Below are 20,567 nucleotides of genomic sequence, written 5' to 3' on the forward strand. Positions count from 1 at the left end.
TACCTCCAATCACTGCAGAGGGTGATTGCAGCCATGAAATTAAAAGACGCTTACTCCTTGGAAGGAAAGTTATGACCAACCTAGATAGCATATTCAAAAGCAGACATGTTACTTTGCCAACAAAGGTCCGTCTAGTCGAAGCTAAGGTTTTTCCAGTAGTCATGTATGGATGTGAGTCTCTTCACAGCTTTCTGTGAAGAAAGCTGAGCACCAAAGAATGATGCTTTTGAACTGTGATGTTGGAGAAGACTCTTGAGAGTCCCTTGGACTGCAAGGAGATCCAACCAGTCCATTCTGAAGGAGAACAGCCCTGGGTGTTCTTTGGAAGGAATGATGCTAAAGCTGAAACTCCAGTACTTTGGCCACCTCATGTGAAGAGTTGACTCATTGGAAAAGACTCTGATGCTTGGGGGGATTGGGGCAGGAGGAGAAGGGAATGACAGAGGATGAGATGGCTGGATGGCATCACTGACTCGATGGACTTGAGTTTGAGTGAACTCCGGAAGTTGGTGATGGACAGGGAGGCCTGGCGTGCTGCAATTCATGGGGTCGCAAAGAGTCAGACACGACTGAGTGACTGAATTGAACTGAACTGGACTACCTCCTTGGTTAAATGTGTTTCTAGGTATTGTAGTCTTTTTGTTGCAATTGTCAGTGGGATTATTTTTCTAATTTCTCTTTCAGTTATCTCATTGTTAATGGGATAGCCACAGATTTTTGCATGTTGATTTTGTACCTTTTGACTTAATTATATGCATTTATTAATTTCTAACAGATTTTTGGAGGAATCTTTATGGTTCTATCTATATAAAATCATGCTATTTACAAATAGTGATAGTTTTACTTCTTCCTTTTCAATTTGAATGCCTTTTATTTCAATATTGAGTCATATCTTTAAAGCAGTGTTCATTTTCTGGTATTGGCATCAATACTTTGCAGTTCTATGTAGTACAATTCATCACCCATGTTTGGATAATATGTGGAAGTGAGAATGCTTTTGCTCTGTTTTCAAATTTGGTCAATGATTCTATGGAAGGTTAAGCTTCTTTTTTGCTGTTTTTAATTATGTTGTGTTTCCTCTTCCAAGTACTCTTAATTTTTACCTTGTAGACCTGGACCTCCAAAGGCAGGAGTGCTGGGGATTCTTGTGCCAAGGAAGGCATGGTGCTGAATGGTGAAGGAAATGGCTAAAGGGCTTTGTTTTAGTAGGTTATAGAGAACACTTTCCAAGTTGAGTGGCTGTCTTTACAAAAACTGTGCCTTCTTGTTTGAATGTTCAAGCCTTTTGAAGGCTGCTAAATGTACGGGGCTTCACTTCATAGCTGTAGATCTCCAATAGAGCAGAGATATCTAGGGGTATTGCTGGCTATACAAGTTCCCAGAAATTAAGTGTGAGTATTCATGAGTGTTTTTTTATGCCTGCTGGATTCCTGTATCTTATGGGGCAAGAGATGATGAGGGCACTTTATCAACTCTAGTCCAATACTATGAATTTCACTTTAACTTGAGAATGGATTTATCAGGAACATGTAGAGTTGTGTCTCAACTCTAGCTGTCCATTGGAACCAACTGGGAAACTTTCAAAAACACCAATGCCAGGGATTCTACCTAGGCAAATTGAATCAGAGCTCCTGGGGATATGGTTCCCAGCACTGGTATTTTTTCAAAACTCCTGAAGGGACTGTCACATGTAACCACAAATTAGAAACATTTCACCTAAAGAAATGATTTTCAAACTCACCTGCACATTAGAGTCACCAGGAGAATTTAAAAACATTCAGATACCCAGGCTTCACCCTGAACAAATTAAGTCAGAATATGTGAGAGTAAGATCCATGCATCAGTATTTTTTTTTTAGCTACCCAGATATGATTAATATGTGACCAAGTTTGGGAACCTTTTAAAAACATTCTCTTCTTCTCTATGTAAACTAGTTCATGCCTAATACAGACATGCTCTTTGCTCTGAGTTAATTATATCACTGCTTCTCAAACATGTATGTTCATATGATTATCCTGAGTCTTGTTAAAATCCATAATCTGAATCAGCAGAGGTAGTACTGAGATTCTGCATTCCCAACAAGATCCCAGATGATATCAATGTTACTGGTTAAGTGGACCACACTTTGAGTAGCAATGAGTCTTGCCATTGTATTGTCATCTGGATGAATCTTCAATTGAAAAAATAAAAAGACACAATATAGATTTTCATATATAGGCCCATACTTTAAGATAGTTAATTATAATTAATTAGCCTGTACTTAAATTCTGGTAGAATACGATAGTTAATTTGGGAAACTTAATTAAACAATTAGGGCAAAATAGTTGTCCTAGATAATGTTGAACTGTTTCAGATAGAACCACTTGTCAGATAGGTTTTAAAAAAGATTCAAGCACTGGATGGTTTACAATACTAGAGCAGTGGCAGAATTCCTTAAAAATGTGTCTGCAAAACCCATTGTGTAAAGCAGACATAATAACTGTACAAACTTTACTATGATTTAAAATTTTTTGTATTTGATGGGAAGTTATGCAGATGTTCCTGGACACCCTGAACCATTTCCATACAACCTCTGATCCCTCTAAGCATGGACTGAAATCCTCTGATTCAATGTACAGAGAATACAAGAAATCTATTCTGAGGAAATCAGTTAGATTTAAGTTGAGCATACATTTGAAATCTTTGTTTATGTAATACCTTGTAGTCACTGGAGTAATTTAGTTATTCATTATTTATTTGAAAAAACTTTCATTGTTGACTTTTTATGAATCAGACATAATTCTAGGAAGTGGAAATACCAGTGGGAAGATCTGTTCAAAATTAACAGAGGAGATAATTTTTATTCAGTTCAGTTCAGTCACTCAGTCGTGTCTGACTCTTTGCAACCCCATAGACTGCAGCACACCAGGCTTCCCTATCCATCACCAATTCCCAGAGCTTGTTCAAACTCATGTCCATCGAGTTGGTGATACCATCCAACCATTTTATCCTCTGTCATCCCCTTCTCCTCCTGCCTTCAATCTTTCCCAGCATCAGGGTCTTTTCCAATGAGTCAGTTCTTTATATCAGGTGGTTAAAGTATTGAAGTTTCAGCTTTAACATCAGTCCTCCCAATGAATGTTCAGGATTGATTTCCTTTAGGATTGACTGGTGTGCTCTCCCTGCAGTCCAAGGGACTCTCAAGAGTCTTCTCCAACACCACAGTTCAAAAGCATCAATTCTTCGGCAATCAGCTTTTTTATGGTTCAAATCTCACATCCATACATGACTACTGGAAAAACTTTGACTAGACAGACCTTTGTCGACAAAATAATGTCTCTGCTTTTTAATATGCTGTCTAGGTTGGTCATAGCTTTTCTTCCAAGGAGCAAGCGTCTTAATTTCATGGCTGCAGCCACTATCTGCAGTGATTTTGGAGCCCAAGAAAACAGTGTCTGTCACTATTTCCATTGTTTCTCCATCTATTTGCCATGAAGTGATGGGACCGGATGCCATGAACTTAGTTTCTTGAATGTTGAGTTTTAAGCCAACTTTTTCACTCTCCTCTTTCACTTTCATCAACAGACTCCTTAGTTCTCTTCACTTTCTGCACATCTGAGGTTATTGATATTTCTCCCAGCAATCTTGATTCCAGCTTCTGTTTCATCCAGCCTGGCATTTCACACGATGTACTCTGCATATAAGTTAAATAAGCAGGGTGACAATATACAGCCTTGACGTACTCCTTTCCCAATTTGGAACCAATCTGTTGTTCCATGTCCAGTTCTAACTGTTGCTTCTTGACCTGCATACAGATTTCTCAGGAGGCAGGTAAGGTGGTATGGTATTCCCATTTCTTGAAGAATTTTCCATGGTTAGCTGTGATCCACACAGTCAAAGGCTTTGACATACTCAATAAAGCAGAAGTAGATGTTTTTCTGGAACTCTCTTCCTTTTTGTATGATCCAATGGATGTTGGCAGTTTGATCTCTGGTTCCTCTGCCTTTTCTAAATCCAGCTTGAACATCAGTAAGTTCACAGTTCACATACTATTGAAGACTAGATTGGAGAATTTTGAGCATTACTTTGCTGGTTTGTGAGATGAGTGCAATTGTGCAGTAGTTTGAACATTCTTTGGCCCTGCCTTTCTTTGGGATTGAAATGAGCACTGACCTTTTCCAGTCCTGTGGCCATTGCTGAGTTTTCCAAATTTGCTGGCATATTGAGTGAAGCACTTTCACAGCATCATCTTTTAGGATTTGAAATAACTCAACTGGAATTCCAACACCTCCACTAGCTTTGTTTGTAGTGATGCTTCCTAAGGCCCACTTGACTTTGCATTCCAGGATGTCTGGCTCTAGGTGAGTGATCACACCATTGTGGTTATCTGGGTCATGAAGATTTTTTTGGTAAAGTTTATTATTATTATGTATTTATTTATGTTAAATGTTTATTTATATACATAAAATTTTATTTAATTTTTATTATCAAATTGAAACATATGCAGAAATTCAGAAGAAAGAAGTTGTGCTAAAGTGCAAGGTGAGGTAGCAAGTGTTGATGTAGCTGCAGCAAATTATCCAAATCTAGCTAAGATGAAGTTGACTACACTAAACAACACATTTTCAATGTAGATGAAACAGCCTTACATTAGAAGAAGATGGCAGCTAGGATTTTCATCACTAGAGAGGAGTAGTCAATGCCTGCTTCAAAGCTTAGGACAGGCTGATTCTCTTTTTAGGGATTAATGTAACTGTGACTTTAGTTTGGAGCCAGTGGTCATTTCAGAAATCCTAGGACCCATAAACACTACACTAAATCTACTCTGTGCTGTATAAACGGAACTACAGTCTAAATGACAGCACATCTATTCACAACACGGGTTACTGAATACTTTAAGTCCTCTGTGGAGACCTACTGCTCAGAAAAAAAAAAAAAGATTCCTTTCAAAATATTACTGCTGGTCACACCAGGAGCTCTGATGTGCAGTGAATTTAATGTTGTTTTCATGCTTGTTACCACAGCATGAATTCTGAAACCCATGGATCAAAGAGTCATTTTGACCTCAGGCCATATTATTTAAGAAATACATTTTTTAAGGCTATAGCTTCTCCTTGATGGATCTGTGCCAAGTCACTTGAACACCTTCTAGGAACTGACCATTCTAAATGTCATTAAGAACATTCAAGTTTTATGGGAAGAGATCAAAATATCAACATTAATAAGAGTTTGGAAGAAGTGATTCCAACCCTCATGGATGATTTTGAAGGTTTCAAGGCTTCAGTGGAGGAAGGAACTGCAGATGTTGTGGAAGAAGCCAGGGAACTAGAATCAGAACTGGAGCCCGAGGATGTGACTGAACTACTGCAATCTCACAATAAAAATTTTATGGATGAGGGATGGTTTCTTATGGGTGAGCAAGAAAAGTGGTTTCTTGAGATGGAAGCTACTCCTGGCGAAGATGCTATGGAGATTGTTGAAATGACAGCAAAGGATTTACAATACTCTATAAACTTTGTTGATAAAGCAGCAACAGGATTTGAGAGGGTCAACTCCAGTTTTGAAAGAAGTGGGTAAAATGCTATCAAACATCATTGCAGGCTACAGAGAAATCATCTGTGAAATGAAGAGTCAATTAATGTGACAAGCTTCATTATTGCCTGTGTTAATAAATTGAAATAGCCATGCCAACCTTCAGCAACCATCACCCTGATCAGTCAGCAGCCATCAACATCAAGGCAAGACCCTCAACTAGCAAAAATATTATGACTTGCTGAAGGTTAAGATGATGCTTAGCATTTTTTAAGTAATAAAGTATTTTTAATATTAATTTATTTGGCTGTACTGGGTCTTAGCTGCAGCACATGGGATCTCTGATCTTCACTGTGGTGTGAGGGATCTTCAGTTGCAGCATGTGAACTCTTAGTTGTGGCATGTGTGATCTCGTTCCCTGACGAGGGATTAAACCCTTGTTCCCTGCATTGGGAATACAGAGTCTTAGCCACTGGACCACCAGGAAGTCCCAATAACATATTTTTAAATTAACAAGAAACTATAAAACTCCTAGAGGAGAACATAGGCAAAACACTCTCAGACATAAATCACAGCAGGATCCTCTATGATCCACCTCCCAGAATTCTGGAAATAAAAGCAAAAATAAACAAATGGGATCTAATTAAAATTAAAAGCTTCTGCACAACAAAGGAAAATATAAGCAAGGTGAAAAGACAGCCTTCTGAATGGGAGAAAATAATAGCAAATGAAGCAACTGACAAACAACTAATCTCAAAAATATACAAGCAACTTATGCAGCTCAACTCCAGAAAAATAAACGACCCAATCAAAAAATGGGCCAAAGAACTAAATAGACATTTCTCCAAAGAAGACATACGGATGGCTAACAAACACATGAAAAGATGCTCAACATCACTCATTATTAGAGAAATGCAAATCAAAACCACAATGAGGTACCACTTCACACCAGTCAGAATGGCTGCGATCCAAAAATCTGCAAGCAATAAATGCTGGAGAGGGTGTGGAGAAAAGGGAACCCTCCTACACTGTTGGTGGGAATGCAAACTAGTACAGCCACTATGGAGAACAGTGTGGAGATTCCTTAAAAAATTGCAAATAGAACTCCCTTATGACCCAGCAATCCCACTTCTGGGCATACACACCGAGGAAACCAGAATCGAAAGAGACACATGTACCCCAATGTTCATCGCAGCACTGTTTATAATAGCCAGGACATGGAAACAACCTAGATGTCCATCAGCAGATGAATGGATAGGAAAGCTGTGGTACATATACACAATGGAGTATTACTCAGCCGTTAAAAAGAATACATTTGAATCAGTTCTGATGAGATGGATGAAACTGGAGCCGATTATACAGAGTGAAGTAAGCCAGAAAGAAAAACACCAATACAGTATACTAACACATATATATGGAATTTAGGAAGATGGCAATGACGACCCTGTATGCAAGACAGGGAAAGAGACACAGATGTGTATAACGGACTTTTGGACTCAGAGGGAGAGGGAGAGGGTGGGATGATTTGGGAGAATGACATTCTAACATGTATACTATCATGTGAATTGAATCGCCAGTCTATGTCTGACGCAGGATACAGCATGCTTGGGGCTGGTGCATGGGGATGACCCAGAAAGATGTTATGGGGAGGGAGGTGGGAGGGGGGTTCATGTTTGGGAATGCATGTAAGAATTAAAGATTTTAAAATTTAAAAAATAAAAAACTAAAAAAAAAAATAAAAAAAAATAAAAACAGTTTCACTTAAAAAAAATAAATTAACATATGTATACTTTTTTAGACATAATGCTATTGCACTTAGTAAATTACCATATAGTTTAAGCATAACTTTTATATGTGTGCGGATGTCAAAAAATTCATGTGACTTGCTTAATTGCCGTGGTCCAGAACCAAACCCTCAGTATTTCAGAGGTATTCCTGTAATCGTGAAGCACAGAATATGAGGAGAGACTGTGTGAGAGAAGAATCCTTGTGGCTTCCAAACTCAGAGTAAGTCAGCAGAAGATAGTTCTCCAAAGCATGAGGGCCACCTTGATTTAATAGGCAAAACCTGTTTGGAATACAGTTGTCCCTCCATATCCTTTGGTTCTGAATCCATGGATTCAACCAAACTCAGATTAATAATATTAGGAAAAAAATTGCAGAAAGTTCCAAGAAGCAAAATTTGAATTTGTCATATGCAGGCAACTATTTACATAGTATTTACATTTAAACTTTTTGTTGTTGTTCAGTCACAAAGTTGTGTCTGACTCTTTGTGACCCCATGAACTGCATCTTGCCAGGCTTTAGATGGTGTTAAGTATTATAAGTAACGCTGGTGACTTAAAGTAGGTGGGGAGATGTGCATAGGTTATATCAAAATACTGTGCCATTTTATATAAGAGACTTGAGCATCCACAGATTTTGGTATCCTAGGGGTGTCCTGGAACCAGTCGTCCTTGGTTACTGAGGGATGACTATAATACAAATGAAGCTGGCAAGCTGACAGCAGAAGCTTCTCTACAACTCTGCTACCTTCGATAGTTCCACCTCCTCTATTTCTAGGTCACTCTCTCAAGTACCCTAACTCCAAGCATCCTTCAAACAGTCCCTTATTGGACAAACCATTAATTTTTTTTTTCTGTTGTCCACACCTACCTCATATCTTCACTCTCTTGCTTACTGAATTAAAATTCCATGATCAACTGTTATAATCAGTGATTTGCATACACCCTCAACTCCCTTGTCTCTTTTTCACTTCCTCTTACTCATTCAGGAAAACTCCAACATTGCTTTAATTAAGCTTTCTCTTATTCTGAACTTTGTCTCGTGTAGCTGAATGTGGGTGGGAAAAAACCCACAACTGTGCTGCAGAGCCCAATTTCAAATTCTTGATGTCTAGTGGGCTGTTTCACTGCCTGGTTATCAAACTACATCTCCTTGGTCTTTTCACCTTCTGTTATTCTAGGTGACTTCTTCGTGCCTTCTCTGTTATCTTCAAACCTCAAAGTCTTTTCCCCCTCCCACCCAAATTCACTGTCAGTTGATGATGATCTTGCATCCTATACACAGAAAAAAAAAAAAAAAAAGAATCAGTTCATGAACAGAACACTCATCTGTCAGGGTTGTCGCCATATAACTTGCTTTCTTTTACTGTTTGGAGGTGCTTTACTGAAGGGAATCTCCTGGGAGGTATGTAGTTGGCTTATGGCCTCTGGTTGATTTACTTTAGTTTCACTGCAGTTTACACCGAGGGCCCTCCCCATTGCCCCCTGGGCTTCCCCTAGCCAGTGATTGAGTATGGTGTGAATACCAGAAATGGGTCATTCTTCCTACACGTGCAGTTCCTATAATAGGCAGTCCTGCTTGAAGACTCCCTATTGAACCAGTTAAGACTTTCTGAGTGGTACTGCAGTTTTGAGTCTTCCTACCTAATCTTCTGTTTTTCTTTCTCATTTAAAAAATATTTATGGAGATATACTTCACATACCATACACTTTACCTATTTACAGTGTATAATTCATTCCTTTTCATTATATTCACAGTTATACAACCATCACTTCAATCAATGTTAGCACATTTTCATTGCTCCCTAAAGAAACCCATACCCTTTAGCTGTCACTCTCCAAATCTCCCAAGCCTTTGATAACCACTAATTGATTTCTTGTCTTTATAGATTTGGCTCTTCTGGATAATTCATGTAAGAGCAGTCATATACTTTGTGGTCATTTGTGACTGACTTAGCATGTTTTCAAGGCTCATCTATATTGTAGCATATATCAGTACTTCCTTTTTTATTGCTGAAAATATTTCATTGTCTGGGCACACCACATTTTATTTAATCAATACATTTTATTTAATCACTACATTTTATTTATTCATTAGCTAATAGAGATTCAGGTTGTTTCAACTTTTTGTCAATTATAAATAGTATTTCTGTGAGCATGCTGTGCAAGTGTTTGAAAGGATATTTGTCTTCATTTCTCTGGTGTTTATACCTAGGAGTAGAATTGTTGGTCCATATGTACCCTTGCCTGGAAAATCCCATGGACAAAGGAGCCTGGTAGGCTGCAGTCCATGAGTTGCTAATCGTCAGACACGACTGAGCAACTTCACTTTCACTTTTCACTTTCATGCATTGGAGAAGGAAATGGCAACCCATTCCAGTGTTCTTGCCTGGAGAATCCCAGGGACGGGGGAGCCTGGTGGGCTGCCGTCTATGGGGTCGCACAGAGTCGGACATGACTGAAGTGACTTAGCAGTATGATAACTTCGTGTTTAAGCCTTTGAGGAATTACCCAATCCTTTTTTACTTCTTCTGTTTTCCCCCCAAGTCTCAGGCTTGCATAATGGTCTGAAGGCACTTTGTAGCTACTCCTGATCTCTTTTGTCTTAACCCTTCATAGATTTTCTCCTGGTAAGCCTCTGGCACATCTAATTTTATCCTGGCACCTGCTTCTCATAAGACCTACACTTATACATCCTGGATGAATGCTCTGTGCTCTCATGTAAGGCCATACTTTTCATTTATGATCTAGATTCTGTCTTCTTTTCCTATTCAAGAACATTGCTGTAGCAATTCCCCTTTTCCTTCCTTCAACATAAATTGCTACCTTTCATCTGGACCATTCCATTGGATTACATACACACTGTTATTTCTCACAATTGTTCAATTAATTAAACAATTATTCTCTTTGCCTTACTTCCCCTTCCAGCACTTTCCATCTTTCTCTCTCCTACTTTAACACAACTGCTTATCTGATTTTTCCTCTTGGATACCTAATAAGCTTCCCATGCTTAACATATCAAAAAAATTTAAGTGGATAGGAAATAAAAAGAAAACATTTTGAACATGCTCTAATTAGAGACTAGTTCTCCTGAGCCCTTCTAGAAGAAACTAATAAAGGATGAACTGAGAGATAAAGAAACTATAGCAGAATGACTGAAGAATATTGACTCTCTTATTGTCAGACTAAGAATATAGATTGTAGCTACAGAACATAATGCAAAATTTTAAAAGACATAAGTTATTAAAGTCATTCCAGTTAATACTACCCATTTGTAAAGCTCAAATGACATCTTTGAGAGAACATCTTTGTGTAGAGACAACTTCAAATAGCAGCTAACTTCAAATAGCAGCTAGCTTCAAATAGCAGCTTTAATACTTAGCAGTTATGTTACTTTGGACCAGTTAATTTTGCTGAGTTTCACTTATTGTGTGCAAAATAGAAAGAAGTCTTTCCTAATAGAATGTAGAACAAAAATCATGAAGAATTCATTCACTGAACAGATATTTATTGGCACATACCATTTATCATGCACTGTCCAAGGTGCTAGGCATACAGTATGAATAAAACGGACAAAGAACTCACTTTATAACTTAGGGAAGACAAACACGCAAATAAATGAAATATATGTGAAATGGTAATGAGTGTCTTGTATGCATGCATGCTAAGTCCACTGTAGCCTGCCAGGCTCCTCTATTCATGGGATTCTCCAGACAAGAATACTGGAGTGGATTGCCATCCCCTCCTCCAGGGATCTTTGCAAGCCAGGGATCTGCATCTTCGTGACTCCTGCATTGTAGGCTGATTCTTTACCACTGAGCCACCAGGGAAGCCCAGTGAGTGTCATGGAGAAAACCAAATCAGGGTATTGATGTAGGGAGTGCTGGAGGCTGGGATACATTGGGATTTCAGTTACATCTCATCTGAAGCATATGATATGGAGCATGATACGTGGATATAGGAAGGTGGGGAAGGGGTCTAGGAAAAGTCGCTGCCCTGATTCCTGGCTGCAGCTGCAATTACTGTTATAGCTCCTGTAATGATCCATTTTGACTTCCTGAAGCAGCAACTCTGACTTCTACAACTTCAGACCAAAGTCTTCCAGTGGAATACCTCCATGGTTGGGCTCTATAACTAAGCCACAAAAAGCTCTATCTTGAGCTGTCAGTTTCTTACAGAGGCCCTGGATATATCAGTATTTTATTTGAATGTTCTTGATTAAATTCTCTCTCTCCATTCTCTTCCTGACTGTGGCACAGGTGCTGGATGTCTGGGCTGGAAGGCAATCTTGAACATCACCATCCTATGCTTAACTCAGTTATCACTCATCTCATCTACTGATACTCAGTCATTTTCTCCAGGCTACACTTCTGTATCTCATTTTCTTCCCTTAAGGTGAAGGAATTAATTCCATATCCAGAACTCTACCCAGGTAGTTGAAGTGGTAACTTTTTTCCTGATAGCCTAGCGTATTATTAATAGAGAACCCTCATTTTTTACCTTTTGTTCTTTTTCATTAACCAACTGTATAACAGTATTTATTTAGCACCTATTTCATGTCAAACTTTGATTGATACTGGATATGTGGTGGGGAAAGAAACAGATTTGTTTCCTGCCTTTATTGTCTGCAGGGGTGACTTTGAATGTTTATTCCATTGATTCTTCCTACACCTATCAGCCAAAGAATAGGTACATTGCTTGGACTGCATTGTCTTTTTTTGCAACCTTTGTAGAATATGGTATCTATACTTGATTATTGTATCTCATCAATGATCTTTATGGTGATTATCTTAAGGTTCTTCAGCATCAACCCTTTCTGATTTTAGAATTTGATTTCTGTTGTATACCCAATGCTATTCAATTTAAATTCATTGCATTATAACAATGTAATCTTAATAAAACTAGGGGTTCCTATATGGTCTAGGCATTATAAAGTAACTGTATCCAAACAAATGCAAGTCGATAACCAAGATAATTAGAGAGAAAATATGAGTTTTTTTTAAGGGGATGAAATTGTAACCAATACATAACATAAAGCAAAATGTTTGATATTCTCTTTGCCATCTATCTCTTATTTCCTTCCACATACTACATAAACTTGAAATAAAGATTTCTTCTTTTTATTCATCCCTCAAGTCAGGTACTGTACCTGGGCCTCACACATCTTTTGTCTTTCCCACCTTCTGTGCATGACTTGTTTGTTATTATTGTCAGCCTAAGCTCTCTGGCTTGCTTTTTTATTTCTCACTTAACCCACTACTTGGATTCTATGCAATTGTGGTTTATTTGGTGTTTTGTTTTGTTGAGTGGAGAAAAGTTTATTGTAGGGCTAAGCAAGGAGGATGTGGTGGCTTATGCTGAAAAACCTGAACACATATAATAGTGGTTCTTAAACTTTAGTGTGCCTCGGAATCATGGAATTCTTGTTTAGAACACAAGTGACTCACCTCCAGAGTTTGAGACATGAGATCTGAATTGGGGCTCAAGAATTTACATTTCTAACAAATTCCCAGTTAGTACTGTTACTGCTGGTCCAAGTATCACATTTTGAGAACTACTACTTTACAGTATAGGAATATCTGGCAGCTGTTCCAGCAAATAATAATTTATCCCTGGGTAAGAAGCCTTTGTTATACACTGTATATAAATAACATTAGATGATTTCCTTATATGGTAATACAAAGCTTAAGAATTTGTGAGTCATCTTCTGTCAGCATATTTAACATCCAGTAGGTAGGGATATGTGTCTGATAGACCCTGTATAATGCACAAAGAATAAAGGAAATGTTGTTTTTTGCTTGATTACATATACAGGAGACAGAAAAGTGGGGTTGGTATGAAGCTCTGAAGTCAGGTTCTCTGAGATTTGGTCCTGCCTCTGCAGAATTTCTGGAAGACCCTGGAAAAGTTAGTCTCTTGTGTCTCAATTTCTTTCTTTTGAAATGAAGATAACAGAAGTAGCCATCTGTAGTTGTCATGAGGCTCAAATGATTTACTATGTATAAAGCTTTTGAAGAATGACTGGTGTGTTATACACACTCTGACATTACTTATTACCATCAGGAATCTATTGTCTTCTCTATTTTGCCTCATGGGCTTCCCTGGTGGCTCAGGTGGTAAAGAATCTGCACTGCAGGAGACCTGGGTTCAATCCCTGGGTAGGGAAGATACCCTGGAGAAGGGAATGGCAATCTTCTCCAGTATTCTTGCCTGGAGAATTCCATGGACAGAGGTGCCTGGTGAGCAATAGTCCATGGGGTCACAAAGAATCAGACATGACTAAGTGACTAACACTATGTTATCTCATTCAAACCTAAAGCTAATTCTTTTAAAAGGTAGGCACCCCTGTTATTCTTATTGAGGAGACTAGGAAACAGAAGTTCAGAAAGGTTAAATAAAGAACCCCCAGCTGGTAAAATCTCTGGGCTTTGTTATTTCACCAGTGTTTTCCCAAAGGAATCATTTTTTCCCATAAGAAGGATGATACAAGGAAGTTAATTTCAAAAGTAGATCTGAATGTAATTGAAAAATTATTGGGTTGGCCAAAAAGTTCATTCAGATTTTCCTATAACATCATATGGGAAAGTGGGAATGAACTTTTTGGCCAACCCAATACTTGCTTGATCAGGATGGTTGGTGGAAAGCTAGAACAAAAAAATTCATAATTCATATGAAAACACAAAAGACCCTGAATAGCCAAAGCAACCTTGAGAAAGAAGAATGGAGCTGGAGAAATCAACCTTCCTGACTTCAGACTATACTACAAAGCTTCAGTCATCAAGACAGTATGGTACTGGTACAAAAACAGAAATATAGAACAATGGAACAAGGTAGAAAGCCCAGAGATAAACCCACACACCTATGGGCAACTTATCTTTGATAAAGAAAGCAAGAATATACAATGGGGAAAAGATAGTCTCTTCAATAAGTGGTGCTGGGAAAATTGGACAGCTATGTGTAAAAGAATGAAATTAGAACACTTCCTAACACCATACACAAAGATAAACTCAAAATGAATTAAAGACCTAAATGCAAAATGAGAAATTATAAAACTCTTAGAGGAAAACACAGATGTTGAGGTCCTTCAATGGACCAGAACCTGGTGGTCCAGAGTCAACAATGAGAAAGTGAAAGAAGGAGAGAGGCTAATATTTCCTGGGTTACACAGCTGGCTTTCGAATTCCAGGAAATCAGCCAGAAATAGAGACATAGAGAGAGAGAGAAAGAAAGAAAGAAAGACACGGGGACCCAAGCTCTGATGGAGCAAAGGTGTTTTAATCAACATGGTGTGTGCATATATACTGTAGTTATTCTCAGCGAAGTTAAAGATTAAAATTCCAGACTTACAAAACATAGGCGATCCATATTAAAGAGAGACAGAGTTGTAAACAATCACTTTTACCTTATGGTTCACAAGAACGAAGAGGGTACTTATCACCATATTGAAAAACTAACGAAGGAAATGCCTTGGATCCCTCAGCCCCGGGAGAGGCTTGCCTCTCCTCTTAATTCCTGAATATTCAGGAATTAATAAGGAACAGAGGATTCCTGACAGATCCAAGACAGCACACAGGAAGCCTCCTGTTAAATGCTTCCTTACACAAAGATAGACCAGTCTATGACATAAATCACAGCAAGATCCTCCATGATCCACCTCCTAGAGTAATGGAAATAAAAACAACAAAGAACAGGTGGAACCTAATTAAACTTAAAAGATTTGTTGATCTATTGGAATGAATGATCTATTAAAATGACCTAAAATTAAAGATTCATAATATCCAGAGTAGGTGAGATTATAGAGAAAAGGGCATTGATATACTACTATGAGGTTTTTGAAGTCAATTTGGCAATAGCCACCAAATTTTAAATATGTATTTCCTTTGACCCAGAGAGTCTAATCATCTATCCGCAGGAATACTTTTGTGCCCATGGAATATGTACAATGATTCTTAAGTTTAGCACTGTTTCTAATTGTGAAAATTACAAATCAAAATGGGAAAATTATTTAGTAAGTTATATCACAAATAGTTATCAGTGTTTACCTCTGAGAAGTGAAAGGGACTAGAAACAGAGGATCAAGAAGAATTTCCATATCATATGCTTGATATGATGATCCACATTAGTTGGATTTACCACAAGTAGTATGTATTAATGTTTACTTTGCGATCAAAAAAGAAAAAAGTAGCTTTCTCAAGAAACATAAGCACTTAAATGAGGGCAACAGATGCACAAGATAAGGCTTTCACAAGCTTTAAAACATGTCTATTCCAATAATTAGCAGTTATTTTTTAAAATTTCCAAAATTATCATTCCAACTAAAAACTTGATCACTTGTACGGCTGTTGATTCCCAGAACATTTCCTGTGAGAAGTAAAGAGCTGAATTGGCATCTGAATGGAAAGCACACAGTACTAAAATTCTTATAGCCTTAGAGTACCTAGCCAAGAGAGTTTGCCTGAGGACTATTACATCATTTCATGCTTGATTTATAGCAGATTAAGGTGACAGTGGGAAAAAACCCAAATGAAACCAAACAAAACTCCAACAAACAAAAACACCATTATACAAAAAGAGAAACCAAAGAAATAGCATTTGTTTTTTTCTCCAAATGAATGGTTATATCAGTGTTCAGTGGGAGACAGTATCAGGTGTGGATGAAAGAAGAAAGTAGCATGGTATATTAGTTTCTTTGACTGCTGAAACAAAATGTCATAAGCCGGAGGCTTAAAACAAACAGAAATTTATTATTTCACAGTTTTGGAGGCTAGAAGCCCAAGATCAAGGTATTGGGAGTGCCATCCTCTCTCCAAAGCCTCTAGGGAAGGTTTCTTCCTTGCCTCTTTTAGTTTCTGGTAGCCCCAAGTGTTCCTTGGCTGTAAATGTATCCCTCCAGTCTCTGCCTCCCTTTCACAGGGTTGTTTTTCTGTGTTGTCTCTGTCTTCTATACTCTTAAGGACTCTGGTCTGTTGGATTAGGGTCCACCCTGATGACCTCATCTTAACCTAATTACAAACAAAGACCCTATTTCCATGTCACAGGTACAGGAGGTTAGGACTTAAACATAACTTTTGGGGGAACAGAATTCAACCTGTAACAATGGAGTCAAGTGTGATCAATTATTAATAAGTCATTTAAAATATATGGCATTTGCCTAAGTCTGATAAGATTGATTCAGTAGACTTTAAAGGAACTCATAGTCATTCAATTCGAATAATCTCAACAATAGTCAAAAAAGACATAGATGATTTAAGAGCATTTTTTTTCAGGTAAAAAATTTTAGACATAGGTCACTGTGATAGATCTTAGGTCTCAAAGGGAACTGAGAGGACAGAAACATTGATAAAGCAAGACTACCTGAAAGAAGGTGCTCTCTTAGCACCAGTTGCCCCTGTGAGGAGGGAAACACTGGTTTTCCCTTTGGTTAATTCTCATGATGTAGAGATAAACGAGCACAGGCTCAAAACCTTAGGAAGAGAAGGCATCGGAGGAAAGAAAAAGAGGAAAAAAAGATGTAGTTAAAGATGAATTATAGATGTTGGAGGTATGTAACCAGTTACGAGTGAAAGTTAAAATTGAGAACTATGTCACTTGTCATTTTCTGGTTCATTTATATATTTCATAGGTAAAACTGAAATTCAGAGTACTTAACCACATTATTAAGATGCTTTAATATCAAATCAAATTTTCCTTTGGTCGGTAGTGTAGGTAGAATGGAGTAACCACGACATTACTGTGGCTGTGGCCCAGAAAACTCACAATGTTATTAAGTTACAGAGGAAGTAGAGTGAAGTGATTGAGAAAAGGAAACTAAACAGTAGTGATAGCAGTGATGTTTTGTAGGGGCAGGTATCTTTATTTTCTGCTAACCCATAGATTCTGTGTAATGTCTTAGATTGTGACTAATACTTTTATAGTTATGCTTGACTTTATGATTGAAGATAGAATTCCAAAATTGCTGGGTAAATTTGGTTTTTAAATGACATGCAGTTCAGCACAGGGAATATAGCCAATGCTTTATAATAACTATAAATGGAGTATTATCTATAAAAATTTTGAATCACAAAGAAATAAATGAAAGGTATCATATGACCAAAAAAAAAAAAAAGACATACATTTTCCCTGTTGTAATTTGAGAGTTTTTTTAAAAATATTTTATTCTTATCAGTCTACTATAATCCAGGTTATTTCATTGTGAATACTCTGACTCTACCAGATCTGGTAAAAGTTAAAAGGAGAAATTTGTCATAAGGAAGTTTCAAGATACCAAATACAGGAAGTTTCTTTGGGCCGTGTAAGGAAGAGGAAGCCAAAAACCTAAGAGAATTCATTCTTGGTACACTGTCTTTTTTTCTCCCAAAGCAAGTCAGCTTTCTGTGCAACTCCACATACATGAATACAGATAGAAATCTTACAACTTTAGAGCATGGGTAACTTACTCTAAAATAACAAAAAAGTCTGAGCAACTGTCTTTGAATCCCAGTTCCAAATTCCTTATGGGGAGACCATGAATGATTCAGTTTGACTTATAGTATAATCAAGTTATGGGGGACAGGATCACAAAGCATAACACAGGGGCTGCTGCTACTGCTAAGTCGCTTCAGTCGTGTCCGACTCTGCGCGACCCCATAGACGGCAGCCCACCAGGCTCCCCCGTCCCTGGGATTCTCCAGGCAAGAACACTGGAGTGGGTTGCCATTTCCTTCTCCAATGCATGGAAGTGAAAAGTGAAAGTGAAGTTTCTCAGTCGTGTCCTACTAGTAGCGACCCATGGACTGCAGCCTACCAGGCTCCTTTGTCCATGGGATTTTCCAGGCAAGAGTACTGGAGTGGGGTGCCATTGCCTTCTCCGAACACAGGGGCTAGAGGCTGACTACTCTGGGTGTAGAGGTCATTTCTCAATGAAAGAGGGCAAAATCCTTAATCTAAATAAGGACTCAGGAATTAACACTCTATAAACTACTCGATGGACGTGAGTTTGAGTGAACTCTGGGAGATGGTGATGGACAGGGAGGGCTGGCGTGCTGCGATTCATGGGGGTCACAAAGAGTTGGACACGACTGAGTGACTGAACTGAACTGAAACTAATTGCTTCCCAGGTGGCTCAGTGGTAAAAAATCCACCTGCTAAGCAGGAGATGTGGGTTCAGTCTCTGGATGACAAAGATCTCCTGGAGAAGGAAATGGCAACCCAGGTATTCTTGCTTGGGGAATTACATGGACAGGAGAGCCTTGCAGGCTACAGTCCATGGGGTTGCAATAGAGGCAGACACAATTTAGCGACTAAACAACAACTAATAATTATGCTGGGGATTTCTATTCTTAAGAGTGAATGTTGGTATGGATCTTTTTATAAAGAAACATATTTTTAGTAAATTGGTACTACAAATGTTTTAAGTTAAAATTTTATTGTTAAGTAGAGCATAATTCAGAGAAGGAAATGGCAACCTACTCCAGTATTCTTGTGCAGAGAGTCCTGTGGACAGAGGAGCTTGGTGGGCTGCCGTCTATGGGGTTGCACAGAGTCGGACACGACTGAAATGACTTAGCAGCAGCAGCAGAATTATATAATAGATGTTTTGCATATTTTGCCAAATAATCATCTTTACCTGAAGGAGGTTATTTATTCCTGGCTTACAGATGGGGAAATCAGTTTTTATCCACCAATATTAAACTTATCCAGCTATCTCAAGGGAAAGAGGGACCTGCTTGCCAGGAACATCTTTTTCTTTGAGACTGTATTGAAGGATGAAAGGATTGATTTAGAGATAGAGATATAATTAAATGCAGAGGAAATTTTGAAAAAAAAAAAATTCCATATCCAGCCAGACTTTGAAATGAATTGTCCTAAAATATGTGAATAATTCAAAGTAAAACAACATTGCTTGCTTGTCTGTCTACCTGATTCACACTCCTGACTTTGTCTTTTGGCATATATTACTAGACTTGGGGTAAATCAGCCTCTCTCCATAGCTCTTTTCTTGATGCCTTTAGAAGAGTAAATCTCTATCCTGGAAGGAAACAAACTAATTTGTGGATTTATCCCCAGTCTTTTGCTTGGGCCTGTTTCCTGTTCCAAGGGGAATAACTTTCCTGTATCTTTTTCTGCTCTTAAGAGTGTTTTCATTATTTCATCAGCTAATCGCATAAGTTGTTTTTATACAAATGGCAGATCTTTGCGTTTATCTCTATTACAACTCAGCCCTTATCATTCTTGCCCACAGAGTTCCATGTCATGCAATAAACTGTGACAAATGCTTCAGGATTACTGAGAAAATCCAACATTTTGGCAATATATATAAGTTGTCCCTATCAAAACCATAATAGGCTTTAATAACTGTGCTAAGGGTTTAAAATATTTTTTCATCCAATCTTCAAAACAACACTTCAAGGAAGATATTCTTATCCTCATTATACTGATGAGGAAATGGAAGCTTAGAAAATTTAAATTACTTCCTTGGTGAAAAGAGTAGTTCAAACCTGGGTCAGCCAGATTCCCTGAACCATGGATTTCTAACCTTTGCATCAAAACCACTTAAGGACTTTGTTGTTCAGTTTCTCAGTTGTGTCTGACTCCTTGCAATCCCTTGAACTGCAGCACTCCAGGCTTCCTGTCCTTCGCCATCTCCCAGAGTTGGCTCAAACTTATGTCCATTTAGTCGGTGATGGCATCCAACCATTTCATCCTCTGTCTCCCCCTTCTCCTCCTGCCCTCAATCTTTCCCAGCATCAGAGTCTTTTCCAATGAGTTAGCTCTTTGCATCAGATGGCCAAAGTATTGGAGCTTCAGCTTCAGTACCAGTCCTTTCAATGAATATTCAGGGATGATTTCCTTTCGGATCGACTGGTTTGATCTCCGTGCTGTCCAAGGGACTCTCAAGAGTCTTCTCCAGCACTGCAGTTGGAAAGCATCAATTCTTCGGCGCTCAGCCTTCGTTACAGTATAAAAAGAAATAAATGCCAAAGCTCCATCTCACATGTACTGTCAGTCTCGTTGCAGGTTTAGGTTGAGGAGTGACAATCAAGAACCAGTGCCACCATATTCTATTACAATGGGATAACAGAACTTGTGGCACAACACCCCATACTTGACAATTGACTGCTAATTTTTACTTCTAGCTATGACCTACAATCAGTTTTGAATCTAGATGTATTACCATCTAACCAAATTCACAATTTTTGTTTTTCCATATTGTGTGAAAGAGTGTATTGAAAGACTTAGATGTCTTGGAATTTTCTTTTATCATATCAAAGAATAGAGGAAACTTTCTGAAAT

At 38.2% G+C, this 20,567-nt stretch overlaps 1 pseudogene; it reads left to right on the forward strand.

Annotated features, from left to right (window-relative positions):
* The first annotated feature begins 1,994 nt into the window (after positions 1-1,994).
* LOC132659124 (tigger transposable element-derived protein 1-like) lies at positions 1,995-6,167 on the forward strand (annotated as a pseudogene).
* The last annotated feature ends 14,400 nt before the right edge of the window (positions 6,168-20,567 follow it).

This window comes from Ovis aries, chromosome 2, assembly GCF_016772045.2.
Source record: "Ovis aries strain OAR_USU_Benz2616 breed Rambouillet chromosome 2, ARS-UI_Ramb_v3.0, whole genome shotgun sequence".
Classification (NCBI taxonomy): Eukaryota; Metazoa; Chordata; class Mammalia; order Artiodactyla; family Bovidae; genus Ovis; species Ovis aries.